The sequence below is a fragment of the Asterias rubens genome, chromosome 3 (assembly GCF_902459465.1).
Source record: "Asterias rubens chromosome 3, eAstRub1.3, whole genome shotgun sequence".
Taxonomy (NCBI): domain Eukaryota; kingdom Metazoa; phylum Echinodermata; class Asteroidea; order Forcipulatida; family Asteriidae; genus Asterias; species Asterias rubens.
Window position 1 is genome coordinate 8671646 of NC_047064.1, and position 14924 is coordinate 8686569.

Below are 14924 nucleotides of genomic sequence, written 5' to 3' on the forward strand. Positions count from 1 at the left end.
ATTTGTTTTCTTTCACATATAATATAATAGATAGGTTCCCAGGGTAAAATTCTTGTTCGTAAAAGTAGTAGGCCTACCCAACCGTCTTCATAACAACTGACCACGAGCCTCGTGAATTGTGCATCGCAACTCATTTGAACAGCCGATACTGAATTTGGCACGAGGTGGCCATCTCGTTCCACCATCCGGGGAGCGAAATCCGGGCTATAATTCTCGACTTAAAGGGACACACCGGCCGAATTGGGCTATTTGGGCTACAAAAGAGACTAAGATATGACTTCAACGGGCTTCCTGGAATGAAGAAGAACAGTCCTTAAAAGAAATTTTGGGGCATTTTAAGACAAAAACGCAGGTCGCGTGATTGTTCTTACCAAAAAGTGGAACAAACAATCACGTGACCTTCGGGGCTAGTTTTACTTCCAGCCGTCTAAAAGTAACTTAATTAACCAAATTTAAATCTTTTTTTTACTAAATTATTAACGAATAATTGACGAAAAAGATCATGTATTCAAATTATCGCTACAAAATGTAAATAATGGGGAAAAATCTAACGTATTTCGCATTCAAGGAGTCCGTGTAACGGAAGCTTGTTATATGGCCCCACGGCGTGAAGCAATCAGAACGTAAGCCTCGGGGCATATACCGTACCGCACATGCCGTGTCTCGTGGGGGCTGGAGGTGTAATCCCAGGCGCTATGCGTCCAAGCGTGCGGGTCTCGCCGTTAGCTTGGGAGGGGTTGGGAGCCAGACATCAAATTACATGTTTGTCGTCGTGGGTTTTTCAGTCGGTACACCTCGTGTCGATTCCGTTATTTCTTATGATCGCATAATGCTCTGTTTTGTTTCATGGCTCCTAGTTTCTTTTTGTTAGAAGTTTTCATGTAATTAAAAAAGATTGATTATGTCAAAACGTAGGACTCTACCGCATTTTGTTATATTGACAGTGTTATTGTGTGAGTAGCTTAAAAAATGTTTTACAAAGAAGAAAAAAAAGATTTAAAAAAACGGAGCCCCGATCTTAAAAAAGGACAGGTGAATAAGAATTTTGTAAAAGGTTGAAAACAAAAATAATGATAAATCAAAATTTCATCAAAGCATTATTTTGTCAAACAAATGTAATTTTTTAATTCTGTGAATGAAGTGTTATTTTTGAGATTGTTGAGGTATTATTTGGTTCTGTTCCAAGCTACGCAGATACTCAGCTACGCTTACGTTCGTTCAAGTTACGCTATAATATCAACAGGTACGTTTTCAAGCCCGAGTCAAGCTTCGCTTACGTTCCTAGATATGCTTACGTTCCAAAAGATAAGGTTACGTTCTAAGCTACACAGCTACTCAGCTACGCTTACATTCCAAGTTTTGCTTACGTTCCTTCAAGATACGCTATAATAACAAAAGGTATACCGCTTTCAATCCTAAGTCAAGTTATGCTTACGTCCCATACCCAGCTACGCTTACGTTCCAAGATATGCTTACGTTCCAAAAAATATGGTTACGTTCCAAAGATATGGTTACGTTCCAAGCTACACAGCTTCTCAGCTACGCTTAATCCAAGATACAATTAGGTTCCAGTTACGCTATAATCAAAAGGTACGCTTTCAATCCCGAGTCAAGCTAGGCTTACGTTTCATACGCAGCTACGTTTACGTTCCAAAACACCCAGCTACACTTACGTACCAAGATATGCTTACGTTCTAAAAAAAAATATGGTTGCGCTCCAAAAGAAATGGTTACGTTTCAAGCTACGCAGCTACTCAGCTACGCTTATACAATCCAAGATATGTTTAGGTTCCAGTTACGCTATAATCAAAAGGTACGCTTTCAATCCCTAGTCAAGCTAGGCTTACGCTTCAAGATTTGCAGCTACGCTTTCGTTTCAAAATACATTCACACAAGGACGCTTTTGAATCCCTCAAGATGCACTCCCCCCTCCCCCCCCCCCCCCCGAGATAAAAAAATATTTCACTGTGAACAGGGCCCATTGATCAGTTTCATCTGTTTAGCAGAAAATACTGCTTACAAATTTTCTTTACTGTTTATAAATTTAGTCGGGCACCAGCCAAAAGTTTCAAATTTAGTTAAAATTTGGCTGGTAATCAGTTTCAGCTTTGCAATACTATTTTTTGCTGAGCAAATTTTGTGCCACTATAATGAAGGCATTGAAATTGGGTCCTGGCACGTCGGGAGCACGTAACGCCACGATCCCATTCCAAACTGCATCATGGCTATGCCTAGTTTATTGGGGCCAGGAATGCTTTATTTACTTGTCCCTGTCCCATCATATTCTGGGTTAGTTTCTTTGTGTTCTTCGTGGCGATCTTTGGATGTATGTCGAAGCACGAAGGTCTACCTCCATCGTCGAAGGATTTGCCTGATCCGTTTATGCTGGTTGTATGGATAGACTGGATCCTTATGCTGCGTCGTAGTAAAACGTTGCTATAAACAAAGCACCAGTCTACTTACAACATTGTGCGACAATGTCACGAAGATTTGACAGTTGCAACGGCTGGAAACACGTATACGCTGGCATTTTACCGCTTGGGGTTTTAAACAATTTTTCGCTTAATACGTGACATTTTGATGATTTTTTTTACAGCAACCATCTATAAAATTATTATTTATGATTCTACACCCCTAAATTGCGTGAACGGTGAGCCGGTGTATCCCTTTAAAGGCAGTGTACACTATTGGTAATTACTAAACATAATTATCAGCATAAAACCTCACTTGCTAAAGAGTAATGGGGAGAGGTTGATAGTATACACTATTGTGAGAAACGGCTCTCCCTGAAGTAGTTTTCGAAAAAGGAGTAATTTTCCACGAATTTGATTTCAAGACCTCAAGTTTAGAATTTGAGATCTCGAAATCAAGCATCTGAAAGCGCACAACTACGTGTGACAGGGGTGTGTTTTTTTTTTCATAGTTATCTCGCAACTCCGACGACCAATCAAGCTCAAACTTTCACAGGTTTGTTGTTTTATGCATATGTTGAGATACACCAACCAAGTGAGAAGACTGGTCTTTGACAATTACCAATAGTGTCCATTGTCTTTAATGTTCTGGGCTATAATGTACTGATAGATTGGCTTTCATGGTAAAATTCTCGTTCGAAAAGAAGTACCCAACCATATTTCGAAACAGCCGACCTCGAGCCCCGTGGATTGTGCAGGCCTGGACTCCTCAAAATAAATGACAAGTGGATGCACCTTGCTCCTTCATATAGTAGGGTTGAGCACGGACATCCCTTTACATACACACACCCACGCCAAAAGCATTCTCTCTCTATCGCTATGCATTTTAAAGGTACTGGGGTGGATTTCACAAAGGTAGTCATAACTTAGGACTAGTCCTAGGCAATGCTAAGAGATAGGACTTGTCCTAAGTTAGGACCAGTAACTCATCCTAACTTAGGACCAGTAACTCATCCTAACTTAGGACTGGTCCAATCTAGCATTGCCTAGGACTAGTCCTAAGTTAGGACTACCTTTGTGAAATCCACCCCTGGACACCTTTGGTAGTTATCAAAGACCAGTATTCTCACCTGGTGTATCTCAGCATATGCAAAAATAACAAACCTGTGCAAATTTTAGCTGAATTGGTCGTCGAAATTGCGAGATAATAATGAAAGAAAAAAACACCCTTGTCACACGAAGTTGTGTGCTTTTAGATAGTTGATTTCGAGACCTCAAAATCTAAATCTGAGTTCTCGAAATCAAATTCGTGGAAAATTAATTCTTACTTGAAAATTACGTCCCTTCAGAGGGAGCCGTTTCTCACAATGTTTTTTACTATCAACCTCTCCCCATAAAATGAGGCATGCTGTTAATTATTTTGAGTAGTTACCAATAGTGTCCACTGCCTTTAACAGTTGTTATGCTTAAGGTAGATTTGAGTAAATATTTATAGTATCCAGTACCTTTAACTTTAACAAAACGGGGTTCATTTATGACTGACGGCAGACACGGACTTCACAGAATTGAACTCTTCAAAAACTCTTTTGAATTGCAGTATGGATGAGTACGGGGTAATTACTAATAACTCACTCTACAAGTATATTTAGCCTTTGGGTTATGGATGTTCAAGTATTGTTGTCAACGTGACAGGTTGTTGTACCTCAGTCTGTATGGAATTACGCTCTGTAGGTGAAGATTCCCTCTAGAACCTGCGGCATGCTTTTTTGTCTCTTCTTATTTTTAGTGGCGAACCCAGCCTCCTGTATTCGTAAAGGTGTTCGATATTCTTTACATATGTGAGGGAAAAGGGGTATTACTAATGTGCCGGTTGAAATAATTATGTCAAGACATTTAAAAGACACATTCACCTTCAGTCTTATCTTACAAAGTAAGGTGCATAGCTGAATTACATTAGAATTTCTACGCCAAATAAGTGTCTCAAGTACTTTAGCGTAGAAAGGCACACACTGTGAGGTTTACAACAGTTGGTAATGAAAAGCCCTATTTTTTGCAAAAAAAAGCACACAATGCAGGTTGAGTTTGGGAAAATTATCAAATTCAACGCATAAAAAAAATGGTTTTGTCTGAAACAATCAGCATGGCGAACTAAAGCTAATCAGGGCATGTTTATACCTTTATCACGGTGTGGTCATCTTTATTTTACTCCATTCCAACTCATTGTAACCAAACTGAGGCTGGACGCAATAATAGTCTGGTGTCATGTTTTCGCAATGAATGTAAGCATTAATTACTGTTATTAGAAACAGGGAACATGACCAAGATGGTGACAGCGTGATAACGGTCTATTTACACTCACGATGATGTTAGTGTTTCAATGAATGATTTTAACAACCTCAACGCCCCCTGAATAAGTCAATATTTTGAACGATTTGTGGGCATCGAATACATATTTTACTGATTTGACGTCTTTGTCACGATTTTCACACAACATTTCCGGTGAATCTATAGTTCATGCCAAACCAATTTCGACTCTTGTTTTATTAAAACAATCAATCTTTTTGAAATATTATGAGCTGACGAAGTATAAGAAAATAATTGACAGAGACATTGCAAACAGGGGTCGGTTTTTTGTTTAAAGGGTCTATATGTACTTTTTGTAGGACAAAAAAAAACACAATGTCCACAGATGTACATTAAACTTACACTGTTTGAAGATAATGATAGAAGAAAGCTTCCCTGAAAATATTAGTTGCTGAGGTGCTGTAGTTTTTGAGAAATTAGTAAAATAACTTTCGTCTCAGTTATCATGAGACGAAAATTATTTTAGCATTTTTCATGACATTGTTTTACTCATTTCTCAAAAACTACAGCACCTCAGCAAGTAAAATTTTAAGGTACGCTTTTTACGATCATTATCTTCAAACGGTGTAAGTTTATTGTAAATCTGTGGACAGTGTGTTTTGTGTTACAAAATTGTCAAAGACCAGTCTGTTCACTTGGTGTATCTCAACATGTGCATAAAAAAACAAACCTGTGAAAATTCGAGCTCATATTGGTCGTCGAAGTTGCGAGATAATAATGAAAGAAAAAATTGAGGTCTCGAAATCAAATTCGCGGAAAATTACTTCTTTCTAGAAAACTAAGTCACTTCAGAAGGAGCCATTTCTCACAATATTTTATACTTTCAACAGCTCCCCATTACTCATTACCAAGTGAGGTTGTATGCTAATGATTATTTGGAGTAATTACCCATAGTGTCCACTGCCTTTAAACTGTTAAAAACAAAAAGCATTACTTTTTAAAACAAATTTATTTTCAAATCAAAATTAGCACGGCACCAATCAAGCATATAACAATATAAAGGACGGCAATACATAGGACGGTAACCCAATTCTTATAAGCAATAATTCGCTCTTTAATTTTTTGTTTTGACTTGAGCAGCAATTTTGAATTCTTGCCGAGGTGTGTCCTCAGCTCTCATTTATTTGATACCTCAATCCTCATACTTATAAAGTGATATTTATATGGTGTTGGGATTTATTTTTATTAAGATGTCGCCATGTTGGCTGGCTCCCTTGTTACTATCAGTTCATGCAATCTTAGGTTATAGATCCACGTTATTCATCCTCGTTATTAGGCAGCTGCAGTACAGAAAGAAACCTTGCAAAATTACAGTGCAATACGGGGGAGCATTGGATGTTTACATGTGGTGGTGTTTGTATGAGCTTTTCGTAACAAAAATGAAGATTGGATTCAGCTCACAAATTGAAACAAATTAGTGTATTATTTGGTGTATATTCGTATCAACGGCAATAATAACTTACTTTTTGAAGTGTCGGTTCATCCAATCTGTTTGTATGGATCTGTGTTATTCAGCCTCGTTATTAGGCAGCTGCACTATACAAAGAATCCTTAAAAAGCTACAATGCACTGCGGGGGAGCATGTTTTAAAATCGAATGTTTACATGTGGTGGTTTTGTATGAGCTTTTCAAAACAAAATAGAGACAGGATTCGGCTCACAAATTGAAAAACACACGAGCGTATTATTTGAGGTGTATTCGCAATGTTTACATATGGTGGTTTTGTATGAAGTTTTCAAGACAAATTTAAGCCAAGGTTAAGCTCATGAATTGAAACACGTGCCTGTATATTAAAGGCAGTGGACACTATTGATAATTGTCAAAGACTAGCCTTCACGGTTGGTGTATCTCAACATCTGCATAAAATAACTAACCTGTGAAAATTTGAGCTCAATCGGTCATCGAAGTTGCGAGATAATAATGAACGAAAAATAACCCTTGTCACACGGAGTTGTGTGCGTTTAGATGGTTGATTTCGAGACCTCAAATTACTTCTTTCTTGAAAACTACGCCACTTCAGAGGGAGCCGTTTCTCAAAACATTTTATACCATCAACCTCTCCCCATTACTCGTCACCAAGAAAGGTTTTATGGCATTAGTTATTTTGAGTAATTACCAATAGTGTCCACTGCCTTTAAGTTTGTGTATATTGTTTGTGTATTTCAATATCAATGGCAATACAAACTTACTTGGTAAGAATTACACCATATTTGGATAGTACAATGCAACTTGAAACTTTTTATACAAACAAATATGAATCCGAAAGTGTTACTGACAGTAACGTTTCTCAGTATTCCAATTGCATTATTCTTCTTGCGTGGACATAACAGGTCCAGATTTTCGGCAATATTATTTCAAAAACGCTACCACTTTTTGAAATGAAATTTTTACAGGTTAATTTTATGGACTGATACAATGAGTGGGTTACCAAACTAACACAGTTTCATTAAAGGAATCCTCATGTTATATGTGTACGGGAACTACATAAAATCTCTTGGGTCGAAATTGATCCGGACCCGGAACTTGGAGGTCTAGACCCACTTCGGGATAAATCAGTGGGACGTTTTGAACTTAAGGCCCAACTTATCCGTAGTGAGAGGTGAGATCGTAAAGGTCTAGACTAACTTCCGGATCAGTCAGTAGCCCGTTTTAAAGGCAGTGGACACTATTGGTAACTACTCAAAATAATTTTTGGCATAAAACCTTTCTTGGTGACGAGTAATGGGGAGAGGTTGATGGTATAAGACATTGTGAGAAACGGCTCCCTCTGAAGTGCCATAACTTTCAAGAAAGAAGTAATTTTCCACAAATTTGATTTTGAGACCTCAGATTTAGAACTTGAGGTCCCGAAATCAACCATCTGAACGCACACAACTTCGTGTGACAAGGGTTATTTTTCTTTCATTACTATCTCGCAACTTCGATGACCGATTGAATTCAAATTTTCACAGGTTTGTTATTTTATGCGTATGTTGAGATACACCAACTGTGAAGGCTAGTCTTTGACAATTACCAATAGTGTCCACAGCCTTTTTAAACTGTATGTCAAAATAAACCGGAATCACTGTCCGGAACGTAGGTTCATTGTCATTTTGGCCCGCAGATCACCGAGCCGGGATAATTTATGAGTGGATGGGACTCACGTCACTGAACCCGGGTTCACAAGTTTAATTTTTACCCCGGGGTTCTTGCGAGTGAACATTTCTAAGAAACTCTGTGTGTCCGCCATGACAGTGCATTAACCTGATGCACGGCGTGTAGCATTTGATACCCAATCAATAACGTCATCCTTCCCAATAGTCAAGCATCCTTTACCATCCTATACGCAGATGCTGCCTCACACTTAAAGGCATGGACACTATTGGTAACTGCTCAAAGTTATTGGTGGTTTCAAACATTGTGAGAAATGGCTCCCTCCAAACTTAGGTATTTTTTTTTGAAAAATGTAATTTCTCACTCAAATATTTGAGTTTAATAAAGAGACCTCCGCTGAGGTCTCAAATTCAATGCATCTGAACGCACACAACCTGTGCGACAAGGGTGTTTTTCCACTATTCTCTCGAAACTTAATGTAACCCACCGTATACATCAACTGACAAACATGTAGAAGTTTGAGATCAATTGGCCATCTGGGTCTTGAGAAAATAGTGAAAAACTGACTACACATTTTCCATGACATCGATTCAAAAAAATGAATGAAACGCTTCCTGTACGATAAACTCCAATCGGGAAATTAGTGTTATTTAATTCTCATCAAATATGACATTTCAGACAGAAATATTTCAAGAGAATTTGTTCTATTGCATCTTGTTCATTATACGTTATATGTAAGTCTGTGACCTCAGACGAGGTTTTTTTTACCCATTCCTTAATGTTCCTTTAAGTTCACATTCTAAAAAGTACTTTATAAGAGCCCAACCGCATGAAATATGTACCCGGCGAACTTCAACATTATGTGCAGTTGTCCTGCCGTGCAATATAACAAAACGACTGACAGGCCTGTCAAAATGATTTAGAGAAAGCTCTGTTTTCTGTGAAAATAATATGCAAGACGTGAGAGCGAATGAATTATGGCTGTAGTCACTTCAGTCTCATAATATCGCTGGCAAATTTAAGTTTCGTGTGGGATTTTGATGACGTAGTGTTTGTTATGATAGCATTTCAATGTACATACATTGCTTCTTCTTCCTTTTAACAAGCTGCTTCAAGATTCATCATTACTTGATTATTATTTGTCTAGTGTTTTTTAATTTAATTGGCATGAAGTTATTTTTTTTGCTATGACCAGCTTGCAGGCAGCTTCTGATGTATTGCATTGTACAGACGGTACAGAGACACTACTGTTCATTATACCATCTAAACAAACAATACTTTCTCGTGTAATGGCAATTTCTTCTAAATTATAGCAATCGAGCCAGTCGCGCGTTACCTAAAGCAAGCTCGCTGGTCTTCCAGGGTATCTACCTGTAACTTCTCTATGAAGATGGCGTAAAATAGACATACATTTTTTTTTCTTTCGGACGCACAATCTATGCGAGCCGGATTTTGATTTGAATTGTGTGTCTCAATCATGCTTAGTTCAGGAGTTTTTGTCAAACATACTGTTCGGAATGTAGTAGGTTCGATTCGAAACCACGAGACGTAATGTTTTTGGTATTTTTAGGTGTTCGGGCCAACAGCCCGGAACACCTCTTATTTTTGTTCGGTTTTTACCATTTGTATGTGTGAATGGCATCTGCATATAGTTACGAATGGCTTCTGACTGGCACCCTGAACAAAGATATTGATAAAATAGAGAGACGGCAAACATAGGGCTGGATAGCTCAGTTGGTAAAGCGCCGGTCCTTGGTTGAAGTCACACTCCAGTAAATGTGTCTTTATTCGAGCCAATTTTGTTTTAATGTTTTCACCAAATAAGTGGGTCTCTTTGTTTCTATATGATATTTGTGCCCTTTTATATTTCCATTTTCGTTTTGTCAGCTCGAAAGTTAGCAACCAGGTGTTGAGGGACAATCCTCACCACCGCACAACAGTGCTTTAGACGGGGAAAAGTACCCGGACTAGTCGATAAGCCTAAATGACGCGGCTTGACGATTGAAAGCAGTTTCGCTGGAAGTTGTTTCCACCATGCATCGTACCTTTAAGTAGATACAATGAATAAATGTATTATATATGCATGATGAATGATAGTGCATCCGATGTATGAATGATGAACAAGACATTAATACACGCTCAGATTTATTTCTCACTGTGGTTGGCCCAATTACTCATGAGGATCTTTAAAGGGTAGTAAAAATCCATGGTAAGAATCGACCCAGATCCTGGGTCCCAGGGGACCTGACTCTCTTCAAGTCAGGCTGACCCGGAAATTGGTTGTCAAATGTGATTTGAGCTTAGATTCAAGCTCAGCTTTAGCAATTTCTGGGTCTGTTCGACACAGATTCCGCGTTGCAATGACACGGAAAAGGTCACTATTTGTTAAACTGGGTACCCACAATATGATTCTTTAAACAAAAGGGAATAATAGATCAACAATATGAAGTCCCCACAACACTGTATGTGTGTACATTTGGGGGCATTTCATGGCAGGCAAGATACTACAGTGGCCTCGTATGACGTTTGACATTTTGCGTAATTTTTCCAGATAAAGTCAAGAGTTTAAAAATTACAGCTTAACATGTTTTGAGATGTACCCCCTGTCTTCATATCAAATGTTAATAAAAGTCAGAGAGTGCTATCTCCATAAGATATAAGATGTTATGTATAGGGTTGTAACTGTCTACAACATCTTGTCTGCGGGAAGTCCAGGCTTTGTGGCTCTGTTTGTAAACATATCATGTCACATATGACATTTTCTTGTCGGAAAGCTTTTCCCACTAAACGGTGATTCCCTTTTGGAACCATTTCAACTCTTATTTTTCACCGTGGATGACTGCTACTTCTACACATTAGCTTTCAAGAAACATGTAATTGATCATTTTGTTTGTTTTGGGCTTCAATGGTCCCTTTAATTATAACAAAGGTTACATGTCTGTGTTTTATGATGTGATTCAGTCAGGCCTGAAATTAACATTCTTAAGGCACGAGGAGAAGATGAAGGGCATATAGTGTACATGATCGCTTGCTGAAATTCGTGCGTCAAGTCGGATGACATTGAAGGACCTTCTTGAATCCAATATCAAACAGTAATGACCTCCCCAACCAACCCCCCTCTCAACCACCCAACCACCCCCCCCCCCCCGCTCTCTCTCTCCCCTTCTCTCTTTCTCTCTTCCTCTCTCTCCTAGAGATCAGAGTTATGTTTAACTGCATTGCAGCGCACAGAGGACACGAAGTGCTCGTTATGGTGTTAGCAAATGTTTGATGCGTCCATTGTTTTATGAAATAAATGTTTACTGCGATGATGTGTTTAAAGAAATATACCATCATGATTTACCTGCAGTTCTGCGGTGATCAGTTATGGTGAAACGGTTATCTGGTTACGGTTATTTATGTTGTAAAATGTTGTGGTTTCATGTAAAGGTTTAATGTTATGGATATCGTCCCATGTTATGTTTAGTGTTGTCTACTTGGGGTTATACGGTTGCTCATGTTATGTTATGCTTATATTTGATGATAATATGTTTGATATCGTTTTATGTTTGGTTTATAGTTTGTCATATTTTTTTGGGTTTTTTTTCATATGCTATGGATTTGTTTATGGTCCAGTATTATGGTTACACGTATGGGTATAAGTTTTGTTATGCTTATTTGTTATGATCATAATTGCTAAATTAAATTTGTTTACCGTGCTCTTGAGTTAATCCTCAATAATTATAACAAATTCCCTCGATTTCCATCTACATTTGTAAATGGTGGATAGATGACTTTAAACTCTAAACCACGCTCTTTCCCCACAGACAGCCTGTCCACAGACCCTTATAAAGAGTATACGCATAAACACATCCCCAGGTGAAAAAGAGCCTCGATGTCTGTACATGATCCATCTCTCACTCAAATCTCTGCAACTTCCCAAATGTTTTCCCAACAAACAACACATCGGGTGAGGACGATGACGAACACGCTCTCTCCAGAACTTTGCCACCACCCCCCCCCCCCCCCCGCGTGCAATCTCGTTGTCTGTACATCAAAATGTCCACTGTCGTAGTGCTTTTTTATGGGGGTAATTTGTTTTTTCTAAAAAAAAATTAAAAGGGCATCCTTTAATTCACTGGACGAGCAGTGGAGAGCTGTTGACAGTATTAAACATTGTGAGAAATGGCTTCCTCTGTAACGTAACGTAGTGACGTAGTTTTTGAAACAGCACATTTCTTACTCAAAGTAATAAAAGACTTCACCTAAAGCCTTTATTAGGCATCTGAAAGCACACATATTTTGCAACAAGGGTGGTGTTTTGCTTCATTATTCTTTTGCAACTTCGATAACCAATTGAGCCACAATGTTCACAGGTTGTTAGTTTATGCATCACCTGAGAATACCTCAGTGCCCAGTGCCTTTAAAGGGTATATGTACTTTTTCCTAACAAAATACACAATGTCCACAGATTTACATTAAACTTACACAGTTTGAAGATAATGAGCGTAGAAAGCTTCCCTTGAAATTTTCCTCACTGAGGTGCTGCAGTTTTTGAGAAATGAGTAAAAGTAATAATTTTCGTCTCAGTTTTAGCATGTAAAAACGTATTAACCAGTTACGCTATGGTTTGGGTATAATATCATAACTGGTTAAGGGGATTTTACATGCAAAATAATGAGACAAAAATTATTTTGTGTTTTGTTTTACTAATTTCCCAAAAACTACACAACCTTAGTTAGTAATATTTGAAGTGGAGCTTTCCACTATTATTATCTTCAAACTCTGTAAGTTTAATGTAAATCTGTGGACATTTTGAAAAAGTACCCGAATCCTTTAAACAAACATTCAGGAAAAATTGTGAGACTTGCAATTCTATACTACAGACATACCCCCCCCCCCCCCTCCCGCCCGCGTTGATACCCTCGTTCCGTTTCACCTCTCTCTCACCCTCTATATCCATCTCGCTCCCCCTTCAGCAACACCGATATAATCAGACAGCAAACAACAGACTCGTGTCTTCACTTGTTTCCCCCAATTACTTGCTGACATACGTCGTGTGGTTATCGCTCGTTCAACTTTTGTGTGAGGGTGTCACTCAACTGGTACCCGGCACACTCTGATAAGGCGGGTGTTCAATTGACTGTGTCAGTGCTGTTTGCTGCCAGTGATGATGCTTCCTCTCGACAACAACTTTCTTTTTTTCGATACATGCTTTAGTTGTCGAGGCCTGTTAAAGGCAGTGGACACTATTGATAATTACTCAAAATAATTATTAGCATAAAACCTTTCTTGGTGACGAGTAATGGGGAGAGGTAGATGGTATAAAACATTGCGAGAAACGGCTCCCTCTGAAGTGCCATAGTTTTCGAGAAAGAAGTAATTTTCCACGAATTTGATTTCGATACCTCCGATTTAGAACTTGAGGTCTCGAAATCAACCATAAACGAACACAACTTCGTGTGACAAGGGTGTTTTCGTCTTTCACTAATCACTATTATCTCGCAAGTTTGATGACTGATTGAGCTCAAATTTTCACAGGTTTGTTATTTTCTGCATATGTTGAGATACACCAACTGTGAAGGCTAGTCTTTGACAATTACCAATAGTGTCTACTGCCTTTAAGATATGCACCATGCCTTTTGGATAAAACTAACAGGGTGGGTTTGACTGTCTGGGCCCTCCAGTAAAATGTATGTCAGACTCAGATAATAGTTTGTTTTAGGCTTGGAACGACCCGAGCAAAGCGTATTTCGCTATGGATGTTGGTATATTAAGGAGTGGTATGCATTGCAGTGAATGAGAAATGCAGACATGGTGGTCTTGCCATAGCCCAAGCCATAGTGTCTCTCGAGCATTTTTACCAACACGATCGTCTTTACCATGGTGCACGTACTGCCCTGTTCCAATAAGCCATTTGCCAGTTAGATTAATTTGAATAATGTCTGGTTCAATAACAAGTTACCTCTTAAATTTGAATTCTTCAGACGTTCATGGCACGCTCTTGCGTAGTTACGTATAAGAGACGATGAACACCCATACACAATTATGAATAGATGTATAAAGGCACAATGGTGTCAGGCTTTATAAGAATACATCGCAAGGCAAGCTTTAAAAGAACATAAACTACCCACCGCCTAAACCAAACACACATTGATACCTTACCAATGCCTCAATACCTTATACCTGGAGGTTGCTATACAAAAACCTTCCCGAATCATGAGACATAGCAACTGTCTCTATAGTCTGAGGAATTCATACTTAATAATCAGTAACTTCTGAGTAAGCTATTAATCATTGTGTACCAGACACTATTCAAATCTAACTCACTAGTGGCTTATAGGCTGCAGGGGCGTCAATCCGTCTTGAAGTGTGGGGGACATAACATTTACGGCGTGGGGTCCGGGGTCCGCTTTAGGGCCCCTGAATTTTTTTTAGCCCGTAGATGCTCTCTGGTGCAATCTAGTGAATCTGAGGGGTGATGTTCCCCCCCTCTCAGATGTTGGAATTTAATGCCTATTTCAAGCTATGATGCACCTATTCTTGCTATCATGGTTATTGTACCTAAAAAGCAACTCAATTATAGCTTCGTTATGTCAATATTGTTTCTGCATTGTAATGCTCAGACAGCGTTTAATCCCTATCATCACCAGACCTAAGACACAAGTTTTATGGGGCAAATCTGTCAGAATGGAACAGAACATCTGTAAAATGTGAGCAGCAGTAGAACCTTTTGGGTTGACAGCATCTTTAAGTGCGGCTCTATGAACCAAGTTTTAGGGGAAAATACTGTCAAATAGTACGGCATGGGTCCGGGCCCGCTCAAGGGCCCGTGAAAATTTTGTATTTTTAGATGCTCTGTGGTGCAATCTTTATGCCATTTAGCGGCCAAATGGCAAACGAAACAGAACAGTGAGCAGTGTGAATATTTGTGTTCCAGTGCTCCACAGTTCCTCAGTGCAAAACAAGATTTTCATAATAAAGGTGGTCAAACGACACGGGGAACATTGATACTGTGTCCCCCATCCTTTGAAAATGGGGTGGGGTGGGGTGGGGTACACGTCCCTTCCACTCTTT

At 38.9% G+C, this 14924-nt stretch overlaps 1 protein-coding gene across 1 annotated transcript in view; it reads left to right on the forward strand.

The window, feature by feature from the left end:
• LOC117288449 (dual 3',5'-cyclic-AMP and -GMP phosphodiesterase 11A-like) overlaps positions 1 to 14924 on the forward strand; it is a 114779-nt gene that overhangs the window by 44925 nt on the left and 54930 nt on the right. The gene's annotated exons all lie outside the window — the stretch shown is intronic.